Here is a 14,768-nt window from a genome sequence, read left to right on the forward strand (position 1 = left end):
TGTGCAGAACAATAACAAAAAATATTAAAAGCTGCAAGAAAAAAAGTCCAAGTAACATATAATGGAAAACCTATCAGAATCACATCTGACTTCTCAGCAGAGACCATAAAAGCTAGAAGGGCCTGGGCAGATGTCTTGCAAACCCTAAGAGACCACATCTGCCTGCAGACCTTTCAATCACCATAGATGGAGAAAATAAGATATTCCATGACAGAACCCAATTTAAACAAGTGCTATGTACAAACCCAGCCCTACAGAAGATACTAGAAGGAAAACTCCTACCTGAAGAAGATAACTACACCCCTCAAACACACACACACACACACACACACACACACACAAACACACACACACGATAGAAATAACTTCACTACAGCAAACCCAAAAGTAGAAAAGCGTACAAATGCACTATGGCAACCAACACCAAAATAAAAGGAACTAACAGTCATTGTTCATTTATATCTCTCAACATTAATGGACTTGACTCTCCAATGAAAAGATACAGACTAACAGAATGGACCCATCATTCTGCTGCATACAAGAAACACACATCAGACACAAAGATAGATATTACCTTAGACTAAAGGGCTGGATCCAAGAAGCAAGCTAGAGTAGTCATTCTTATATGTAATAAAATAAACTTTCAACCAAAACTAATCAAAAGATATTAGGAAGGACACTTCATACTCATCAAGAAAAATTCTACCCAGAAAACATCTAAATTATAAATATCTGTACCCCAAATGCAAGGGCACCCTCATTCATAAAAGAAATATTACTAAAGCTTAAGTCACACTGAACCCCACATGCATTAATGGGGGGATTTAAATACCCCCACTCTCTCCAATGGACAGAACATCAAGATAGAAACTAAATGGGGAAATAAAGAAACTAACAAATATCATGAAACAAGTGGACCCAATAGTACCTACAGTACATTTCACTCAAACACAAAAGAATATACCTTCTTCTCAGCCCCTCATGGAACCTTTTCCAAAATTGACCATATACTTGGTCACAAAGCAAGCCTCAACAGGTATAAGAAGATTGAAATAAGCTCGTGCATCTTGTCAGACCACCATGGACTAAAGCTGGACCTCAATAACAACAAAAACAGCAAAAAGCCTACAAATGCATGGAGACTGAACAACTCTCTACTAAATGACAACTGGGTCAGAGAAGAAATAAAGAAAGAAATTAAAGACTTCCTAGAATTTAATGAAAATAAAGGCACAACATACCCAGATTTATGGGGCACAATGAAAGCAGTGCTAAGTGGAAAGTTCATAGCACTAAGTGCCTTCATAAAGAAACTGGAAAGATCCCATACCAGTAACTTGGCAGCCCACCCGAAAGCTCTAGAACAGAAGGAAGCACTCAACAAAATGCTAGCAAACTGAATCCAAGAACACATCAAAGATGTCATTCACCATGAACAAGTAGGAAATCCATCATCCCAGGAAATCCATCAATGTAATCCACTATATAAACCAACTGAAAGAAAAATAAAAAACATATGATCATCTCCTTAGATGCCAAAAAAGCATTTGACAAAATCCAACACCCATTCATGTTTAAAGTCTTGGAAAGACCAGGGATACAAGGCAGTTACCTAAACATAGTAAAGGCAATATACAGCAAGCCTATAGCCAACATCAAACGAAATGGAGAGAAACTTAAATTAATTATACTGATATCAGGAACAAAGGAAGGCTGCCCACTCTTTCCGTATCTCTTCAACATGGTACTCAAAGTCCTAGCTAGAGCAATAAGACAGCTAAAGGAGATCATGGGCTTACAAATTGGAAAAGAAGCAGCCAAAGTATCACTATTCACAGATGATATGACAGTAGACATAAGTTACCCCAAATATTCTACCAAGGAACTCCTACAGCTTATAAACACCTTCAGCAAACTGACTCAATAAAAAATTTATTAAAATAAAAAAAAATCAGTAGCCCTCCTATATTCAAATGAGAAAAGGGCTGAGAAAGAAATTAGGGAAACAACACCCTTCACAATAGCCACAGCCATAAAGTATTTTAGTGTAACACTAACCAAGAAAGTGAAAGACTTGAATGAAAAAATTTCAAGCCTCTGAAGAAAGAAATCAATGATGATATTAAAAGATGTAAAGATCTCCCATGCTCATGGATTGGTAGGATTAACATAATAAAAATGGCCATACTACCAAAACCATCTACAGATTCAATGTAATTTCCATCAAAATGCCAATATAATTCTTTAAAAACCTTGAAAGAACAATTCTAAAATTCATATGGAAAAACAAAACAAAACCAACCAGAAGAGCTATAACAATCCTGTACAATAAAAGATCTTTTAGAGTTATCTCCATCCCTTATCTCAAGCTATACTATAGAGCAATAGCAATAAAACTGCATAGAACTGGCATTAAAACAGACTGGTAGAGCAATGGAATCGAATCGAAGTCCCAGAAATAAACCCACACACCTACAGACACTTGAGTTTTGACAAAGAAGCCAAAACCAAACAATGGAAAAAAGATAGCATCTTCAACAAATGGTGCTGGTCTAATTGGAAGTCTACATGTAGAAAACTGCAAATAGATTCATATTTATCACCCTTCACAAAACTAAAGTCAAAGTGGATCAAACTACTGAATATAAAGCCAGACACATTAAATATGTTGAAAGAAAAAGTGAGAAGAGCCTTGAACTCATTGGCACAGGAGACAACTTCCCAACAGAACACCAATATCTCAGGCTGTAAGATCAACAAGTAATAAATTTAACCTCATGAAACAGAAAAGCTCCTGTAAAGCAAAGGACATTGTCAACAGAACAAAACGACAGCCTACAGACTGGGAAAAGATCTTCACCAACTCTACATCTGCCAGAGGGATAATATACAAATATATAAAGAACCAAGAAATTAAACACCAACATACCAAATAAGCCAATTAAAAATGTGGCACAGAGCTTAAATAAATAGAAAATTCTCATCAGAGGAATATCTAATGACAGAGAAACTCTTAAAGAAATGCTCAAAGTCCATAGTCATCAGAGAAATGCAAATTAAAATGACTCTGAGATTCCATCTTGTACCTATCAGAATGGCTATGATAAAAAATTCAAGTGACACCACATGCTGGTGAGGATGTGGAGAAAGGGAAACACTCTTCCATTGCTGGTGGGAGTGTAAACTTGTACTACTTTGTAAATCAATCTGGGACTTTCTCAGAATATTGGGAATAGCATTTTTCCAGACCCACCTGGGCATATACCTGAAAGGTACTCCACCACACAACAAGGGACATTTGCCAAACAATGTTCATAGCAGCTTTGTTCGTAATAGCTAGAATCTGGAAACAACTTAGATGTCCCTCAAGTGAAGAATGGATACAGAAACTGTGGCACATTTACACAATGGAATAATACTCAGCTACTAAAAACAAGGAAATCATGAAATTTGCAGGCAAATGGATGGAACTAGAAAAGATCATCCTGAGTGAGGTAACCCAGAAGCAGAAAGACACACATGGTATACACTCACTTATGAGAAGATATTAACCATATAATACAGGACAACCATACTACAATCCACAGACCTAAAGAAGCTAAATAACAAGGAGGACCCTAGGGAGGGAGGATCCTTAATTCTCATTCAGAAGGACAAATAGAATAGACACCAAGAGAGTTTGAAGAGAGGGAACAAGTTGGGAGCCTACCACATATGTCTTCTGAAGGACTCCACCCAGCGGGAGATCAAAGCAGATGCTGAGACTCACAGCCAAACTTTGGGCAGAGAAAGCCCCTGATCCCCTTACTCCCAGGGATTCTACTTGGAGACTGAGTATATGGGCTACATCTGAGCTGGGGTTTTAGGTCCTCTCCATGCATCGTCCTTGGTTGGGGTATCAGTCTCTGCAGGGCCCCCGGGCTCAGTTTTTATGGCTCTGTTGGTCTCCTTTTGGAGCTCCTGTTCCCTCCAGGTCTTTCTATCTCCCCTTTCTTTCCTAAGATTCCCTGCATTCTGCCCAAAGTTTGGCTATGAGTCTCAGCCTTTGCTTCGATACCTCAATCAGTAGAGTCTTTCAGATTCCCTCTGCGGTAGGCTCCTGCCCTGCTCCCTGTCTTCTCCTGATTCCCACGTTCATCACGTGTATCTTTCTAAATGAGGATTGAGCATCTTCCCTAGGGTCTCCCTTGTTGATTAGCTTCTTTAGGACTATAGATTTTAGTATGTTTATCCTATATTATACGTCTAATATTCATTTATAAGTGAATATATACCCTGTGTGTTTTTCTGCTTCTGGGTTACCTCACTCAAGATGACCTTTCCCAGTTCCCACTATCTGCCTGAAAAATTCGTGATTTCCTTGTTTTTAATAGCTGAGTAGTATTCCATTTTGTAAATGTATCACAATTCCTCTGTTGAATGTATCTATTCCTCTGTTGAGGGACATTTAGGTTGTTTCCAGCTTCTGGCTATTACGAATAGAGCTGCTAGGAACATGGTTGAGCAAATGTCCTTGTTCACCTCTTCCTGGGAGGTATAGCCTTGCTGGGCCATGGAGGAAGACAATTCCACCAATCCTGATGAGACCTGATAGGCTAGGGTCAAATAGAAGGAGAGGAGGACCCCCCCCCACCTTATCATCAGTGGACTAGGGGAGAGGCATAGGGGAAGAAGAGGGAAGGAGGGTGGGATTGGGATGAGACAATGGAGGGGCTACAGCTGGGATTCAAATTGAAAAAATTGTAATAAATGATGATAATAAAAAAGAAAAACAAAACAAAACAGAAAAACACTGGGCAGAGCACAGGGAGTCTTATGGAAGAGTGGGGGTGGTGGTGGAAGGACCCAGAAGGGACCTGCAGAAACTGATGCACTAATCAAGGGCCATGCCTGGGGAGGACATAGAGCACCTGTTCAGATATTGCCTATAGCTATCTCAGTCTCCATGTAAGGGTAGCAGAGGTAATCTCTGACATGGACTCAGTTACTTGCTCTTCGATCACAAGGCCATGCTGTAGAGGAAGAGGATCCAGACAGTCCTGATGACACTTGATAGGCTTGGGTCAGAAGGTATGGGAAGAGGGCTCCCCATTTCTGTGGTCTATGGCGGAGGAATGGGGGGAAGAAGGAGGGAGGGTGGGACCCAGAGGAGATGAGGGAAGGGGGCTACAATTGACATGTAATGTGAATAAAATATAAAAAATTAATTAATTGATTAAAATATGAAGCAATACAAATTAATTTGATTTCTTTGTAGTAAATAATCTAAGAAGAAATCAAGGACACCGTTTTTTTATAGCATGTAAATAATCTGTGTGATATATAGCCTGATAGCTTAGACTGAAGGTCGACAGCACAGTGTATGATCTCAGTAGCATCTATACTTTAACAAATTTGTTTACCAGAGCAAGAAATGAAGTTAGCTAATGTAGCTACATTCTCTCAGCCATCCTTTCTTATGACCAAATTATGAGAATGGGTTGTACGTTTAGGATAGGGAAAACACCATTTAAGAATATAAGCTTTGACTTTGTGAATGTGAAATGTTCTAACTAGCTTAATTAAGTGGGAAGAGAAAATATCCAGATAGAATAATTCAGTGATGCTCTCTCTAATGGCATATCATGACGCTGTTACACGTTCGTACACTTATACACATGGTTATCATAAAAATATTATTTTTAATGCAGTATAAAAAGGACAAAATTAAGTTAAGATAGTGTTGTGCCTTCTTTGCTTTACAGGATGCAATTCCTATTAATTCTTCCTGTCTGTGTCTCAGTTTTTCAATGAAGGGATTTCATGGCTATTACATAGCTTATATCTTCTAGCTCCTGAAAAAAAAATGATCACTGTTCCATAGCTGCATAGACCAACTGAGTCAGTGCTATTCACCACCATGTCTTCCTCATAGCATAGGATTTGTCAGAAAATTGCTTGTAAGTTTCTGGATCAAAGTGTGTGACCCTTATTATATAAAATTGAGTCAGAGTTCTATGAAACCAGCAATAATTATAAAGGATAAAATGTTTGGCGCTGCTGACAACCAAATTATGTCCAAATATAAGTTTTCACACACATATTTTCTAAGTTTTAAAGGAATATTTTTGTATATTGGTATAAACTATTATGGAGGGCCCAGGAATTTAGAACTATGACTCTCAAAGGCCATTATCTTCATCTGTTGAACAATATGTACTTCAGTTTCACTGCTGACTTAATTTATGGCCATGGTCAAGTTATTCAGCCTCTAGCCATCACAATGTTTTCACCTTCAAATGGATATTGTGATTCCTTCCATTTTAACTCATATGCGGTTCTTGAGCACCAAATAAGTTAATTTGTGAGACAATTTTCTCAGAGAGCACTCTAAAACTGTCTGGAGTTTGTATAAACTACAATTATAGTAGGGTGCTATAATTATTTCAAAAAGCATTCTAGCTATGGTGTTATCTGCATGAATAAATACCTGTTATTTATTCTCCACTTTCAGCTACTACTGGTGACTTTGCTCAATGATCTCCCGACTCTCATGCCTCTGAAGATGAGGGGCAGCTTTACCTGGATGGGTGCTGTGTTAAGAAGCAGAATCTGCTAGGGCCTGGCAGACCCAAAGATTCAGCAGGAAGGAAAACCTCCTTGTAAGGAGCACATGGCTGTTCATGCTGAAGATTCTGATCTCTCCCGTGTCATCGATTTGAACTGAGCACAGTCCTTTTTAAGGATTCTTTGAACATTTATGCAATTAATTCAAATGCAGAAACCAATTAACCGTGCATCCCATAATCAAATCAGCTTCGAGTGAGTGCCCTAAATTGCGAGCGGCTTTCATAGCACTAACGAAGAGAAATGGGACAGATGAAGTATTAATGTCAGCACAAGAAATCTTTCCATTATTTCTCAATCCAAAATACAGCTGTGTGATTTATGTAAGTGACTAAAATACGTACCTGTTGTATTCACTGTACTGTTTTAGTTCATCGGGATGTCTGTCCTCTGGTGTGTATCAGTTGACCAAAGGGCAGTTTGTTGGACAAAGACATTAAGGAAACCTGCCATAGGCATGAATGGCCTGCGGGAGTTTTATTGTGTTTTGCTGTCTTTTTCTCTGTGCTGCTGGGGCCTGAATCGGGGCCCCCAACATGTCGTACAAGTGCATTACCATTAATAGCTCTTGGGCGTATACTGTTTTGAGAAAACTTTCAAAACTTACAAGCAGTTCTCTGACAAAGTGTTGTGCTCTTATTTCGTGGTCTGATCTCAAGTCCTCGTGTATCCACTCCTGGGCTAGACTCCCATCTGCTACTTGACCAGAGAGCATTTGTGTAGTAATTATTTGTGTCTTTGTAGAACATAAAACAGTGACGAATCAGCTGTGAGTCCAACTGCATGTGAAGGCCAGGCTGTGCTTGAAATGTTTCTTTGCACGGCACAGTAGGAATTAACTTCTATTCTGTCCCTGGTTGGCATCAAAACCAAATTAGTACATCCAAGTATCTCTTCATTTGTGGTAGGAATCCTGAGTGAGACCCTTTGCATGGTGTCCTCAGGACAGTAGGTTCTACTGGGGAGAGGAAGAATGTTGTGAGACAGAGAGACTAATCATGAAGCCCCATTCTTTTTTCAACACATGGCTGTGTTGAAAAGCAGTTAAGGGACTTCTACGAACAGCACCATATTTTCCTGGCTATAGAACTTCAGAAATGAAATTAACCATTTTATTATTATACATATGTGTTCGTTTGCTTGGTGGGAGGAGCTGGTGCTGCAATACACATGTTGAGGTCTGATGATGACGTGTATGTATTAACGCTCTCCTACCACATAGACCCTTGGTATTGGAGTCAGGTACTCAGATTTGGAGGGAAGCACATTCTACCTCCAAGAATTATTTATTTAATGAGTACTGTGTTGTGATATTCGTGTGGAGGTCAGAGAACATCTTGAAGAAGTCATCTGTCCTTCTACTGTGAGGGTCCCAGGGATCAAGTTGCCAGGCTTGGCAGAGAGTAGTTTTACCTGCTGAACCATCTCACCAGCCAGAAGTGAACCTTTACTATTAGTTTCCTCATGTTTAAGATGGGAATAAAACCTGCTTTATCACATGTAAGATAATACAGAAGGCTGCCTGGTCCACGAAAAGCATGGGAACCATCATGTCACTTAACAACAGATATTTTTCCTAGGAAAGTTTAATATTGGTAGTTTGGAGTGGATCAGGGACGAATTGGGGGAAATAGAGGATGAATATTATCAAAAATACATCGCATAATAATTTTCAAGGAGTTGAGGAAATACATTAAAAAAACAAGCAGGGAAATTTCTTCGTGAGTTAATGATAATGTGGAGTGCATCCCGAAAAGGTGGCTTAGGAACTAATGTAGTTCCGACATACGGAAATGCTGTAAGAAAGCTGCTCAGACATTTCACAAGGGTAAAACTCTTCACGGACCATCCACTGTGGTCGTGGACTCTGATGTGTATGAAGTGAGAAGCTGGGTCGCAGTGATAGCTTGCTATTTATAAACGGTGTGTGGATGGCCGGGGAAGTATTGTGATTGGTAAAATGTTTTTCAAGCACGAAGAACCAAGTTTGGTTCCTAGAACCCACTTTTAAAGACAGTCCAGGTGATGTGGTACATGCTTAAAATTATGGGAATTCTGAGACAAATAGAACCCTGGAGCTTACTGCCAGCCAGTTTGGGCTACTGCTTAGTGAGGCCCAGAACAGTGAGAGACCTTATCTCAACAATAATAATAACAAGAAACTGATGATTGTATCCGGTTGTCCTCTGAACTCCACAGGCATGCACACAAATATGAACATAGACACACGTACACACACACACACACACACACACACACACACACGCACACACACACACACACACACGATGTGGGCGTGGGCGGGAGTAGAAACTGGAACTAGAAAAGTTAGCCGGTCAGGAATTAGGGAGGCTCTGGACCATCAGGGATAGATGCAGACATTTTCCTACATGCAGTGGAAAGCCCTAAGCTGTGTACCCAGGTAGGGAGGGTCTTTGCACAGCTGAATATTCTGACTTCCTTAAAGAAAAAAGTTACTCTCTTTAATATACATTTCCTTTATTGGGCTGTGTGGGTAGTACACACGTGAGGACAGGAGCCTGCTATCTTGTTGCCTTGAGATAGGGTCTTCCACTAAGAAGCTCACTGTCTGAGCTAGGCTTCCCAGCGGCTGCTCAGGAACTGCCTATCCCCACTGCCACCACCACTGCTGGGTTATAGGTATTCCCAGCATTCCTAGATGGAGGTGCCGGAGACTCACACGTACATCCTCATGCTTGCGTATGGACTGATCTTGACCCCAAGGCCATCTCTTAACACTTAAGATATACTTGAAATCTCTTCTTAACAATCTGCTTTTCAAAATTCTCATGCTCATTCAATCAAAATATATTTAATAATGTCCTTAATATCTTTTCTTCTTCTCTAACTTAGATTTTTTTTTTTAATTTTTTTGAGATGGGTCTGGCCTGGAATTGATTAAGTATCCCAGGTTTACTTTGCATTCAGTGCTCTTTCTGCACTAGGATTATATGTCTGACCATACCTAGTTCTGAATTTAAATTTCAAGCTATCTTCAGAAGGAAAATACAAAGTTGTCTAACAGGTTGTCCAGTCAACCAAGAATTGTAATTTGAGTAACACTGTTATTTTTTTTTTTTTCGAAAGTTGACTAATGTTTTTGTTTTTATCATGGAAACAGTAGTTACCACGTGACCCACTTCACATACCACATTTCCATCACCTAGTTTGCTAGGCAGGCAGAAGAGAATGAAGACTCATGTGTCGTTCTTTGTGGATATAGCAAGTAATAAGCTTTTATTGAGAGTATCACACAATCTGGTCCTGTGGGAGGAACCATACCAATGTTGATACTGTTTCCATGGCAATCCTGTGAAGTGAGGGCATTACTACTGTAGCAAAGAAGGAAGTAGAGATAGATCCCTGGAGCTCATTCATCCCGTTAGCATCTTTAGCAAGTGGTAGAACTAAGGTCAGATTCTCCGCCCCCCCCCCCCCCCGCCAAGGATCTGATTTCAAATGACATGCTTCTGTTATATTTCCATCCAGCCTTACGGTTGTGACTGGAAGAATTTTTCTGCATTGTCCTTTCTCTATATGGCATAGAATTACTTTCCCAAATCCAAAATGTACAGAAGATTGCAACTTCATTGCAGAAACCAGTTTTGCTATGTTTTGAAAGTCAGAGGACCAGCAATTAGGATTATTTGTGATATTTTGGATTTCTAATAAAACAGGAGGCTTGTGACCTTTGAGTGATGTGAGAACAGTCTTGATGCTACAAGAAACTTCAGGCTTGGAGAACATAAACATGTATGTATGCAAGTATGTATGTGTATGTGTCTGCATGTGTACAGCTATGCTCTATGTCTTTCTTTGACCTGTCATGACAGTATTCACTTCCAAAGTAACTCTTCTTGGATTTGGGGAATATTTGGGGGGTTAGGGACAGTTTTGAAAGCACGTGGAGGTTAAACTTGTGCACATGGAGCTGTTCAGCTTTCTCACACCCTGTTAGAATAAAGCAATCATCCCACCATCTTGCTGCTGGTCCGCCTCCACACCGTTGCCTTAAATTGCTGTGGAAATTAAATTGCGAAATGTTCTTGTAAAAATCCCTCCTTCGGAATGCTCTCTACTCCGTCCTAGCCAATTAAGAATGGAAAAAAAATCAACTCACATTTCCATAGAATTTAGAAAGAGCCTGTGTGGAAAATAAAAGCCCTAACATACTGGATATGGGTGTTCCAGCCTCAAGCTGTGTGCTCAGAGGAGATTAAATATTCTTGTCTGCTATACTTGGCTTTCTGTTGCTATGAGAAAGCACTGTGACCAGAAACAACTTGAGGAGGAAATTTCATATTACAGGTTACAGTCCTTCATTGAGAGAAGTGAGGACAGAAATTCAAGGTGAGAACCTGGAGGCAGGAATCATAGAATTGGCTGGCTCATTTCCTGATGCTCTCCTACTCATGCTTCAAGAGCATAGTGTTTTCTAATCCATGATGAAATAGTGCCTCTTACCATGGAAATGGGTTGAATGTGGCCTCTAAAGATGAGAGAACAGATAAGGTAGGTTTTCTTTCTTTCTTTTAAAAATTAACTTTACATCCTTGTTGTAGCACCATCCCTCCTCCTCTCCAAGTCTCACCCATCTTTCCTCCCCCCCACCTCTCCTTTTCTTCAGAAAGGGGACATCCCAGTGTCTTCCACTTCAGCTCATCAAGTTGTATCAGGACTGAGCATGTCCTCTTCCCGGTGGACTGATAAGGCAATCTTGCCAGGAGATAGCAATCAAAATGCTGTCAAGTGAGTTCCTGTCTGATGCAGTCCCCACTTCCCTTACTAGAGGTCCTACATGAGGCCTAAGTTGCCCATCTTTGTAAAGGGTCTAGATCCAGTTCCTGCATGGTCCTTGGTTGATGTTTCAGTCTCAGCAAGCCCCTCTGGGCCCTGCTTAGTTGGCTCTGTTGGTCTTCCTGTGGAGCTCCTGTCACCTCCAGGTCCGTTTCTCTTTCTTCCCACTTTTCCATAAGACTCCCTATTCATCACCCAATATTTGACTGTCAGTCTTGGCATGTTTCGAAGTGCTGCTGGGTAACACCTTTCAACAATTCTGACAGGCTCCTGTCTGCAAGTTTAGCACAGTATCATTCACAATGTCAGGGGTTGGCACTCTTCCATAGGTTGGGTCTTTGGTTGGGCCAGGCACTGGTTGGGCGTTCCCTCAATCTCTTCTCTATCTACTTTATCTTTATTCCTGCACATTTTGTAGGCAGGGTAAATTTGGGGTTGATGTTTTTTGGGCCTGTTGTTCCCCTCTCTTTACTAGGAGAGTAGTCTAGTTAGAAGATATCCTTTTCAGTCTCAAGGGCCTCTGCTACTAGGAGTCTCTGCTTGAGTCCCCCTCATATTCTCCCAGGAACCTACCTTGACTTAGGTCTCCAGCTTGTCACAGAGATACCCCCACCCTCAGTTTATCTTTTCTCTACAGGCCTTCTGTCTTCTTGCCCTCACTCTTCCCAGGCTTGATCTCCACCCTCTTAACTCTCTAATACACCCCCCTCCCCTACCTTTTTTCCTGTCTTCAGCCACTATCTTTGTCTATTGTGTCACCCCTTCTGAGTGAGATTTATGCATCCTCCCTTGGATCCTCTATGTCACTTATTTTCTTTGGGTCTGTCCCTCATTGTATGCTTATCCTGTACGATATGGCTAAAATCCACTTCTAAGTGATTACATACCATGTGTGTCTTTCTGGGTTTGGATTACCTCACTCAGGGTGATCTTTTCTAATTCCATCCATTTGCCTGCAAAATTCATGATTTCTTTGTTTTTAATAGCTGGCATGTTGTATAAATGTGCCAGTTTATTTATCCATTCTTTGGCTGAAGGACATCTAGGTTGTTTCCAGATCCTGGCTATTGTGAATAAACCTGCAATAAACATAGCTGAGTAATTGTTCTTGTACGGTAGAGCATGTTTTGGGTATGTATCCTAGAGTGATATAGCTAGGTCTTGAGGTAAATCTATTCCCAATTTTCTGAGAAAGAGACAGATTCATTTACAAAGTGGTTGTACAAGTTCACACTCTCTCCAGCAACACCCTCACCAACATGTCCTTTGAGAGTTTGATCTTAACCATTCTGACTGGTGTGAGATGGAATCTCAAAGTCATTTTATTTGTATTTCCCTCATGACTAAGGAAGTTATGCTTTCCTTTAAGTGCTTCTTGGCCACTTGAGGTTCTACTGTTGAGAACGGTCTGTTAATTCTGTGCCTCAGAACTTAAATATTGCAAGTATGTAAGAGATAGCTCTCTTTCTCTTCTTTTACAAAATCTACAATCAGAACCAGTGCTACTCTCTAAACATTTTGTGATGAAATTTCAGTTTTAAGAGATTATACTAGGGCAGAGGGGTCTTTTGTGAGACTGTGTCTCCAACCAAGGACCATGTATGGATATAACCTAGAACCCCTGCTTGGAAGTAGCCCATGGTAGCTTAGTATCCAAGTGGGTACCCTAGTAAGGGGAACAGGGACTATTTCTGACATGAACTCAATGGCTGGCTCTTTGACTTCCCCACCCCCTGGGGGAGGAGCATCCCTGCTAGGTCACAGAGGAGGACTTTGCAGCAGGCCTGAAGATGCCTAATAAGGTAGGGTCAGATGAAAGGGGAGGAACTCCTCCCCTATCAGTGGACTTGGAAAGGGGTAGAGAGAAGATGAGGGAGGGAGGATGGGAATGGGAGGGAAAGAGGGAGCAGGATACAGCTGGGATACAAAGTTAATAAACTGTAACTAATATTAAAAAAATAAAAATTAAAAAAGAGATTATACTAAAGATATAATTTGCATTTTTTCTAACACAAATGTCTCAGCAAGAAAGTCTTAATAACAATAGAACATTAAATCTTTTAACAACTGTTGATGATGAGTTCCCCTTTCTCCACATCCTCTCTTGTATGGGTCATTCTGATGGGTGTAAGGTGGAATCTCAGGGTAGTTTTTATTTGCATTTCCCTGATGACTAAGTATGTTGACCAATCTCACCTATGAACATTGATGCAAAAATATTCAATAAAATATTTGCAAACCAAATCCAAGAACACCTCAAAGATGCCATCCACCATGACCAAGTTGGCTTCATCCCAGGCATGCAGGGGTGATTTGACATATGAAAATCCATCAATGTAATCCACCGTATAAACCAACTGAAAGAAAAGAAACCAAAGATCATCTCCTTAGATGCCGAAAAAGCATTTGACAAAATCTAACACCCTTTCATGTTTAGAGTTTTGGAGCGATCAGGGATACAAGGCACATATGTAAACATAGTAAAAGCAATAACTGCAAGCCTATAGCCAACATCAAACTAAATGGAGAGAAACTTAAATCAATCCCACTGAAATCAGGGAAAAGGCAAGGCTGCCCACTCTTATCTCTTCAACATAGTTCTTGAAGTCCTAGTTAGAGCAATAAGACAACTAAAGGAGATCAAGGGGATACAAACCAGAAAGGAAGAGGTCAAAGTGTCACTATTTGAAGATGATATGATAGTATATATGAGTGACCCCAAAAATTCTACCAGAGAACTCCTTCAGCTGATAAACACCTTCAGCAAAGTGGCTGGATACATAAATAACTCAAAGAAATCTGAAGCCCTTCTGGATACAAGGGACAAAGGGCTGAAACAACACCCTTCACAATAGCCACAAATTACTAATTGTTAATCTTAAAGCATGAGCTGTTGGTGTTCTGTTCAGGAAGTTGTCTCTCCCCCTTTTTCTCTTCTAATAGATGCAGTGTATATGGTGTTATATTGAGGTCTTTTATCCACTTGAATTTGAGTTTCATGCAGGGAGATAAATATGGACCTATTTGCATTTTTTACATGTTTACATCCGATTAGACCAGCTACACTTGCTGAAGATACTGTCTTTTTTCCATTGTATGGTTTTGGCTCCTTTGTCAAATTCAAGTATCTATTGGTACGTGGGCTTATTTCTGGGTCTTCTACTAGTTTTCATTGATCAACCAGTCTACTTCTATGCCAGTACCATGCAGTTCTTATTACTATTGCTCTGTAGTATAGCTTGAAGTCAGGGCTGGAGACAACTCCAGAACTTTTTTTATTGTATAGGATTATTTTAGCTATTCTAGATTTTTTCATTTATCTGTATGATGTCTACAGTTGTTCT

The sequence above is a fragment of the Psammomys obesus genome, unplaced genomic scaffold (assembly GCF_907164565.1).
Source record: "Psammomys obesus unplaced genomic scaffold, mPsaObe1.curated_primary_1811, whole genome shotgun sequence".
Classification (NCBI taxonomy): Eukaryota; Metazoa; Chordata; class Mammalia; order Rodentia; family Muridae; genus Psammomys; species Psammomys obesus.